This window comes from Nasonia vitripennis, chromosome 3 (genome assembly GCF_009193385.2).
Source record: "Nasonia vitripennis strain AsymCx chromosome 3, Nvit_psr_1.1, whole genome shotgun sequence".
NCBI lineage: Eukaryota > Metazoa > Arthropoda > Insecta > Hymenoptera > Pteromalidae > Nasonia > Nasonia vitripennis.
Genome location: NC_045759.1, coordinates 19,742,591 through 19,752,229, shown reverse-complemented (window position 1 = coordinate 19,752,229; position 9,639 = coordinate 19,742,591). Strand labels below are relative to the sequence as shown.

General features: G+C 45.2%; 1 long non-coding RNA gene across 1 annotated transcript; it reads left to right on the top strand.

Moving 5' to 3' along the window:
• Positions 1-625: 625 nt before the first annotated feature.
• LOC100678422 lies at positions 626-7,058 on the top strand. The gene is made up of 3 exons (XR_512128.4): positions 626-874; positions 945-1,060; positions 2,029-7,058. It is a non-coding gene; the product is annotated as an uncharacterized LOC100678422 (long non-coding RNA).
• The last annotated feature ends 2,581 nt before the right edge of the window (positions 7,059-9,639 follow it).

Sequence of the window (9,639 nt, the reverse complement as noted above, 5' to 3'; positions counted from 1 at the left end):
AAGCAGCTCTGGTAAAACGCCTCAGCGACACGCGTGTAATCGGCGCTACGTGTCCCGCTCGTTGATTTAAGGTGGATTTCGCGCTCCTAATTGGACTCGCGACCGGACCGAGAGAGTTTTGCCTCTAATTAAGCGCGACGCCCGGCGCCGGTAATGAGACGCGAGCGCTCTGGGCACTGTATGTGTGTGTGTGTGTGTGAATTCTCTGGAAAAGTCGCGCGACACAATGTGTGTGTGTGTGCGCGATGATTCTCGGCTTTTATTTTCTTCTTCTTTTTTTTTTTACTACGCCTCCGGCGGGATCGCGAATGCCGCTTTTTTTACTTTTATCTCAGCGACGAGGAGAGAGAAGTGCGCGATGCAAACTCGCGCACGGAGGGAAGTTTAGGGGAGAGGAAAGTGGGGAAATTTTTGACAATTAATGCTCTGCTGCGCGCTGGAGTTTTTGTACGCAGTATCGTATGTTTTTGGAGCGTTTAATTTTCATAAATTTGAACGACCTGACCGCGGTGCAGCATAGCGGGATATTCTATCGCAAAAAGTTTAAGAAATCGTAAAGCGCGCCGAAAAAAAATTGAAAACAGCGGTTGACGCCCTTCGCGCTCGTTAGGGGGCGCGTCTACTCGACGTTTTGGCGGTTGAACGGATTTTTTGCAGTGACGCCGCGGCGGCCGTTCGCACCGGGTACTTATTCGTGAACGCCGGTTTATTAGTGCACATATCTATGATCACCATGGAGACGACTGTCGTAAAATCGCATTATGTTGGTCCAATCGCACTTTCCGCGAAGACGCTTTGTTGACAGACGCGAGCGTCCCTCCGCCCGAGACACGAACATAACCCACTTCCGCATATACATACCTACATATAGCTTGTATTTTCGATACAACCTCCCGAAAATATTCACTCCCCTGATATTGACTCGAGCTGTGTGTGTTTTTCAGTTGCTGCAGGACTCCAGAGCTCGGAAATGGGTCTCGTGGAGCGAGGCAAGGAGATGCAAGATTTGGATGCGCCGAGGCCTGGAAAGTCGAGGGATCTCTTTGGCGTGCAGCTCGAGGTGAGACAGAGAGCTCTCTGCATGAGATTGCTATAAATAACGCCCGAGAGACGCGGCGTATGGACGGTGTAGGAAAATACGCGAAAATAGTTATACTTACCCTGTTCCCAAGGGGGAATGTGGGCCAGCGGCCAATATCGCTTGTATCGTTTTTAGGTTATGATTGTTTTTCTCTCGCGATGGGTTATCAATTACGACCGCGTTTTGCAAGCCGGAGGCCTATAAATCCTCCGCAGGGAGGAGAAAACGCAAAATCCGATCGTATTCTCTTAGCGGCGGATACTCCTCGTAGGTAATTCTAGAAGCAAATTGCATTAAACTCTCGCGCGCTATCACTTTCTCCTGTATATACCTATACACGCGAGTATTCGAGCGTAAGTACGTCGGTTAATGCTGGTCTCTTTTTTGTCGCTGCCGCGGCGCGGTTATAGAGCGAGGGATTTTATTGGCGGACGAGCGGAATACCGGGACTTAATGGGCTACAGCTTCATTCGAAACGCTTTATTACGGATGCGCCGCCGGCGCAGTGCTTTTTTTCGATAAATCGAAGCAGAATCGCGTTGGAAAATTCATTCGAGTGTGCGCTTTTACGATAAAAGGATTGACCCGGAAAATGACGAATTCGCGCGCGATTTCTCGAAATAAGCATCGGTACGCATTACGAATTCATCCGCTCGTGTTCGATGAAGCAAATCAGCTCGACGGGCAAAAAAGTTCTCCCTCCCTCTCTTTTTCTCCCCTTTTCCGCTCTTCGCGGTATTAAACTAATTTCTCGGAAAATCCTAGCTTCCACTCCATAGGCACGCGACTCACCTGTAATAATCCGATTCCCTCGCGTCGCGCTTTTTTTCCCTCTGTTTATTTTCGTCCTGAAACGTTTTCCCCCCTGTTTCCTCGTTTTTTTGTTCGCCGACTTAATTTAATAACCGCCAGTGCATACTTAATAACTGAATTTTCAAAAATTATAGGTGACGCAGAGATTATGAATTTGAATATGGAAATTCCACTATCCCACATCGGAGAAATTCACCCGAGAGCAAAAAAAAAAAAAAACTCGAGTCCGAGTTTCCCATCCGGTGCAGTCATTCCATCATTACTTCCGCTCTTTCGTTTCTCTCTCGTCATTTTTCTCTCTGCTTCTACTTACTCGAAGAGAGGACGTCTCGTATTCTACGGCTCTCGTAAAACCGGACTCTGCTATCCGGGATGGACGTGCGGCTAAAGCGAGGTGCATAAAAGTGAGAGATGAAAAAGAGCGCGCGCAGAGCCAACCGAGGCGACAAGTACGGCGCTCTAAGGAGCTGAGAGAAGCCGAGTGGCTGCGTGGGCGGACGACCCAGAAACGACGCGGGTGGCGCTTCCGTGGAGCTGATGGCCCTGTTATTGTGGATGGACCTGTTACCGGCTGCTATTTTTTGAGAATTTATAAGGATTGCTGTGGGACTGGAAACGTTGTATGCGCGCATATTAGTCTTGAATCTACTTTGGTGTTCTTATCGACGCATTTAATTACGCTCGTTAGGAATTACAAGTTTTATACATCTCTGATTCCTCTTTAATGACTCGACCGGACGATTAAAGCTCGTAATAAATCCTCGGGACTTTCATCACTCCCACCTCGGAGTAAACAAAAGTTTACGGAAAAATCACAGTTCTCACGTTTTCTCGCGAGAGAACATCTCGTACACCCTTTCCCCATAAGGCCTCGCTAATAGGAACATCAGCCCCCCTCGTCCGCGCGCAAAAAGTGTCCGGCGCGCATGCACACGCACACGTGTAACATGCCTATTACCCACTACCTGTCCATCCATCTGCCGCAGGAAGTTTCTTTTTCTCCGTGTAAAACGCTCCATTAGACGCGTCTCTCGAAAGCCGGCGCGCGGGATACAAATTGTCTCCCCGGGACTACGAAACGTTTTTGCCTCGAACGGTTGATTTGCTCGATTTACTAGCTCGCTGAAGCTTTCCTCGTCTCGTGCTATGCGACTTTAATGATTGTCATGAGGATGTTTAACAAGGGATATAGTTGTTTTGGAATATTGAATCGACGACGTCGCGTTGGAGATATTTTCACGCGCTTACACAGCCGTGTTATTACACGTCGTCGGCTAGGTTTCTTTTTAATGAGGATAACGACACGCCTCGTGGAAAAATACAACATCGACGATCGTCGATCAAAAGCGCGTATTTTTTTCAAAATTTCGAAAAACTGCTCGATATTTCTCCATATCGGATGTGACTCATTGCAGCCGATACCGTTACTCCAAACCGAGAGAGAAGGCAAAAACGAAAGCGTTGCACCTTACTCAACAACCTGTGCGCGCTCTGCACACACAAAGCCGCATCCTCACGGCACAAAAAGTACGCGAGACAAAAGCGGGAGACGCGAGAGAGAGAGAGAGAGAGAAGAAAAAAAAGTCAAAGAGGAGCAGACGGAAGACGTCGAGTGTCGCCATAGACAAAGACAAAGCGCGGGTCCGGCAATATAGCCGTGGCGAAAGCGAAACGTAGAAAGATTGTATATAGGCTCTCTTCGATATCTCGTCATCGAGTCATCCTCATCGTATTGTCGCCTTAATGGTCCTCTTCTCCCTTGCTTCTCGGAGAAGGTGCGAGATACCGGTGCGATTTTGAAAAGGTTCTCAAATCGATCGATGCTCTTACCGTTCTTCATCCGAGTTAAAGAGGCTTACGGTTGGAAAATAATGCCGAAAGGATAAAGCGCATTCTAGCGCGCTGATCTCGTCATGCTGACTTCGTCCTTGCCGGTACTTTCGTTTTTTTCTCTCTCTCTCTCTCTCTCTCGCTCCTAATCAGCTTATGCTCGGCAGCGTTTTACAGTTAAAGTCGGGATTGCGCGCGTTAATTGAACTGTGATTTGTAAGTCTTTCATAATCGTAATGGCTTTTCAATCCGGGGATTATTACCGTCGTTTTGTCCGCAGCGCATTGATACGCGCGCTGCGCGCAGGTGAAAGTTATCGATTAAAACAAACAGCGCCGGCTTTTCCTCTGCATTCGCCCGCGGTTCGCTTATCTCTATCTCATTTATATCTGGATATCCTTTTTTTCTTTTCACGGACTCGAGGCTAACCGCAGACGATAGTCACATCTGATACGTCGTCGTAATTATATAAACACATCGATTTCACAAGCGTTAGTCACAAGATTAACTCTCTGACATTGATAAGGGGATTAACGAGCAGCAGACATACGTATCCCGAGTTTTCCGAGTATAATCTAAAAACAAGTTTTCAGTCGTCGCGATCTCTTGCAGGGAATAAAAGTCACACCCCCAGCCGAATTCGTCGCGCACACGCGATAATGAGCCCGGGCCTATGAATAAAAAATCGAAATTACTAAAGGGGCTGCTGTACGTACTGCGCGAGCCTTAAAAAGCGAAGCCCATGATTAATTCACCCTACGCAATCTGTTACTCGTCGACAATACGTACTGCGCGCGCGCGCGTGATGCATGACACGAAAAAAAGCGGGCCCCGGGAGCTGTCACGCGTTATTGATACAACTTGCGTCTAGGATACGCCCAAATTGTGTACACTGCACGCGAGCGGCTCGCTGCGGGGATGTGTATATAGACAGTATATATAAACAGCAGTCGTGTGCGCCTTCTAAACGCATCGGTGCTGCTGATGGACGTCGGGGGGCGAGCCTTTGCGTCGATAAAAATTGGATTGGTTCGCCGCTCTGTATTTTGGAAATTTTACGAGCTTCGCTATCGAGCTGTTGTTGGGTTTGAACATTGCAAAAGAAAACGAGAAATGCTCGGTCATCGAATTATTCTCCTGCGCCGTCAAACCACCCCATCAAACAAAGTAACGCGCACTCCCTTATCAATTAGACAGCGCTAACAAAAGTATATAGTTATACTATACCATCCCAACGAGGCTCCTAAACGCATCCCATTAATAAAGCAACGCCCGCCGATCGATAACCGAGTGCACTCGCCGAGAAGCAATAATAATCGAGCCGCCCCATAAAGCAAAACAAACATCAGAGCCGCGGCGACCATCCAGAGAATTCGATCCGCGCAGCTAGCGCAAAACAGCAAGGGAAAGGTGTCCGTCGGCGCAATTTGATCGCGCGCGGATACCACCCGCGGAAATTATACCGCCGCCGAGCCATATTTACACTGCGGCGACGTTCTTTTTGTTTGCTCGCTGGAATAGAGTGGACGGTATATTAATTGTGGAGCGCATTTTTTTTTTCGCGGCGGAAGTTTGCGATGACGACCCGAGTTCAGCCCGCCTCAGCTGTCCTCGTCAAATATGAATGAGCTACCGGTTGATGGGGTTGAGCTTTGTTGCTTCCGTGCGAGGAATAATATAGTCTATATCGATCGCTCGCGTCGCTGCATTTCTTTTTTCCATCTCTTCCTTCCGTTTTCAAATATACATTCGGTGCAGATCGTATCGATCGATTATCAAAGCAAGCGGCATATCGGACGATTATCTCGCTGAAAAATTCACACTATCAACACCTGCAGCGCGAAAAAAATTACATCGCAAACAGAGGCGCAAAAGATTCATTAGGCCGCGCGCCACTCGTCGATCAATCAAGCCCCCCCCCCCCCCGACGTCGCGGGGGCAAAAAAGCATACAGCGGCTCTATAATAAACCGTCAACTATATGTAGACGACAGACTGTGCAGCTATAGCTCGAACTAAAACAAACTCGCGCCGGCGATGTAATAAACTTTCTCGTGTCCGCGATGCAGCTGCAGCGTCATGCTGGCCTAAACGATTTTCGCTAGTCAGCCGCGCGGGGGCGCTGCTGCTGCTTGTTTAGTGCGACGGGAGCGCGTGTTTGGGAACCGTAAAGAAGGCGCGTAATCAAGCTCGCTTCGTAATACTTTTATGGGGCTTTCCTTTTCACGTGCGCGCGCGGGAAGGTTTATACGCCGATAGCTGTGCACTTAACGAGCTGAATCGAGCGGTTCACTGCGCTGCTGCTGCTGCTGGCTATAATATACGCTGAGAGAAGCATTTTTAATGATAGAGCTTTTTTGGATTTATTTCGTCCGATATAGACATGCCTTATGAATAGTCTTCTTAATATCCAATTTCGAGCTTCGTGTGTTCCGCGATCCACTGGCGATAATTAGGAACTTAGGTGTAAACGCCAAGAGTCCTTAGCGATCCGAAGACTAGACCCCAAGATACGATTCCAACTAGTCTGTTATTAATGACGGCTGGACCTCCTGAGTCGCCCTGGCATGTGTTGTCTCCTTTCGCACCAGCACAGAACATGTTATCTGTAATTTCTGACTCTCTAATATATGAAATATTCTTCTTCGAACATATCGGAACAACGGCAGCCTTTAATTGCGAAGATTTTAGCTTCCGTTCTTGTAGAAATTGAAATACGTTCACGCCTGTCCAACCGAACCTGTATAGATTACATAGTTGTATGTGAACTTACGCCTTTTTTTCCGTATCCAGCGATGTATACCTTATCGTAGACCTTTAGAACTCTATTATATTTGTAGTTCATTAAACTTGATGGATTCTTCGAGCTATAATGTATGCAGCACGTTAATTATAGTATAAATCTTCAGTGGATATTCCAGTAGATATTTATTTTTAAATAAGCCGCTTATGGCCTGATAGAATCGTTATTATACTCAACCTGAATCAAAGCGATGTCGTTATCGAGCGTTATGTTATCGAAATCTAAGTGAATAATAACTTTTTCGACTCTGTAATGTTGTTCTCCTACTTCACGAGCACTTGATCCGGTAATAACGGTGTACTCCCCATTATACCTGCGTGAACCGTTTATAATTTAATAAGCAGGTATTTTCCTGTCAATGCTGATTAATCAATACCGCTTCATGAAAAATTACTCATTTCACGCAATGAGCAGCAGTATAACGACCCAATATTCAGAGAGAATCGCTTCCCCACAACCTTAAATTTTATTTCAAAGAATTTGAGCCTGTAATTAAGTTTTCAGTACAATAAAAAGTCATAAACAAAAATAATTATGATAATTTCATGAGTACCAAATATGGCACCGTATTTGTTACGTGAATTCTCCTCCGATAATACCACTTTTTGATGTGCCGTCTTTTTCTGAACAGCATAAACATTTTATATCAAGCTATTAGTTGATAGTTAATAATATTTTACATGATCTTATACAAATCTGAATTAATCAAGGCGCGCGGTAGCGCCCCGATGTTAACCAGCTGCATTAATCAATAAAACATAGCTTACCTAATTTGAAACAATTTATAGTGACTAGCGAAAGGCTGAGACACAAAATTTTCTTCATGACTATTAATGCTGCTCAAGTATAAAGCATATGCTTCGCAATCAATATTGCAAGCAAGCTTTAAATCGTTTTTCAAATGCAATTTCTATCATTAACAATTATAGATAGGCACGCGCTTCTTACCACAAACAATTTAATTCTGAAGAAAATATTTGTTTGCAAACGGCAATACTTCATAATATTACCAACTCGAGGCTTTGAAATTTTAAAATACACTAGCATAATGAACTCTCTTGACTGATACATCGTTATGGTGGTCTAAACAATTTTCGCTCTTCAGCCGCTGCTGCCAGCTCGAGCGCGTGTCTGGATACCGTAAAGAAGGCGCGTAATCAAGCTCGCTTCGCAATACTTTCATGGGGCTTTCCTTTTCATGTGCGCGAGAGAGGGTATGTCGAGCCGCGACTTAACGAGCCGAACCGAGCGATTCACTATATAACTATGCACTACGCGCGGAGAGAAGCATTTTCACCGGTAGAGCTTTTTGGATTTACGATGGTATGCGCCGATAAGTTTAGGACGAGTGAATAACAATCGAGCTGACCGATAAAATGCCGAGAAAACGAAAACGAAGGCAATTAAGTTTCTCCGAATCAATCATAAAAATACCTCGACTGACGTGTAGAATACACCGAAGTTATCCTCTATGGTATACAGGCACGTAGCGCGATGGAGGAGTATATGTTTTTCCCATCCGCCGCGTGAAATGCACTTATGAAGTCTAAATTCTTTAGCGTGTCCGATCTCTCGATTATAGAATGGCTTTTCACTTTGCTGAAATAGTCGAGCAAACAGCTTTCGTTTTTCAGCGGCCCGATGTTTGAACTGCAACTGAAGTTGCTCGCTCCCGCTTCCGTATAAAAGTTTCCAAATCGAATTACTCCTTGAAACGTCTGTATTTTCCATCAGTCGCCGTTTAACGCTGCGGTGTGACGGTCTCGTATACTCGTCTGCTTTTTTTTTATTTATGACGCATTTTCCTTGTAGTTCAGTACAGATGTAAGTTTTGAGCACTGAACTGTTAAGGTAGTTCACCGGCTGCAGTGGTGCTCAATCAGGGTTTTTATTAGAAAATTCCTTTTTTAAGATATTATGCAGTGTTATCTAATGTCAAAACCTTACAATTCATAGTATCAAACATTAGAATGGTGATATAAATTCGTATAGAGTACAAAATACCCTCAAAACTTGTAAGAGAGAGGAACACTGCGCAGCTATATAGATATACTGATAGCAGTGGATGAAAACTTTGAATTGTTGTATCTTAAAAAAAGGCCCGCTTGCCCTATCCAACTTTTTCTCCATGATTTGTATTGCTATTTTACATCATAAGCTAGATTTAAAAAAAATAATTTAATAAAACTCGCTTTACAATTCAACTAAACGTCCTCAAAATTCGGACTCGGTATAGGCTTCCCATGTTAAAATACAAAATTTCAAGGTTCAATATCTCAAAAAATAATGTCGTTTGGGGGGTAAAAAAAGACCACGTTGTAGAGGACACTTAATTGAACATGTAAACAAAGTTTGAGCGATATCCTAAGAAAATAAATATTCCCGTGAACTACCTTAAGCAACTCCGCGTATGTTCGAATATCCACACGAGTCGGTCGAAAACCTTCTAAACAACCGCCCGCAAGCATCGACGCAGCGAGAAAGTTCATCCGATCCTCGCCGCTGCCCCCTTTCGCAAGCGCAGCAAGGCAGGCGCGCATATATCCGCTAATAAATACAAAAGCCTAGCTATATAATTGGCTGCGATACGTGTGTGTAGCCCAGGAAAAGGTCCGGCAAGCGTAACGGATTATTCCGCCTAGACGTACTACCCACACACCTACGGTATATTATAATCAGTCATATAATATCGCGAGGAAGAGCTCCGAGGAGTTTTCAGCTAATTAAGAGTGAGATATAGGAAGCTTGGTTTCTTTGGACAAGTATAGGCGGTTCTCGGCTCGGTTGGTCTATGGCGCGTGTTACGCGAGCGATATGCATGATTATTGCGCGTCGATGCGCGGACGACGGCTTATGTAGCCTTTGTTGTGCAGCCGCTGAGGAATTGCGCGGCCAGTGGATATGGGTTGGTTATTGGATTAGGATGAAATAGGCCTTTCGATAACCGGGATTTCGGCTTTTGTTCGGCTGCCTATAATGGTCAAGGTTCACGGGGATCTGAGTGAAGGAAAATTTCGATACATTAATTTGGATCAGATTTGTTGGAGAAGTGGCAGGGATAATTTCATGTTTGTGTACGAAGAAATAAGCAAGTGAAACATCACACGGTATGC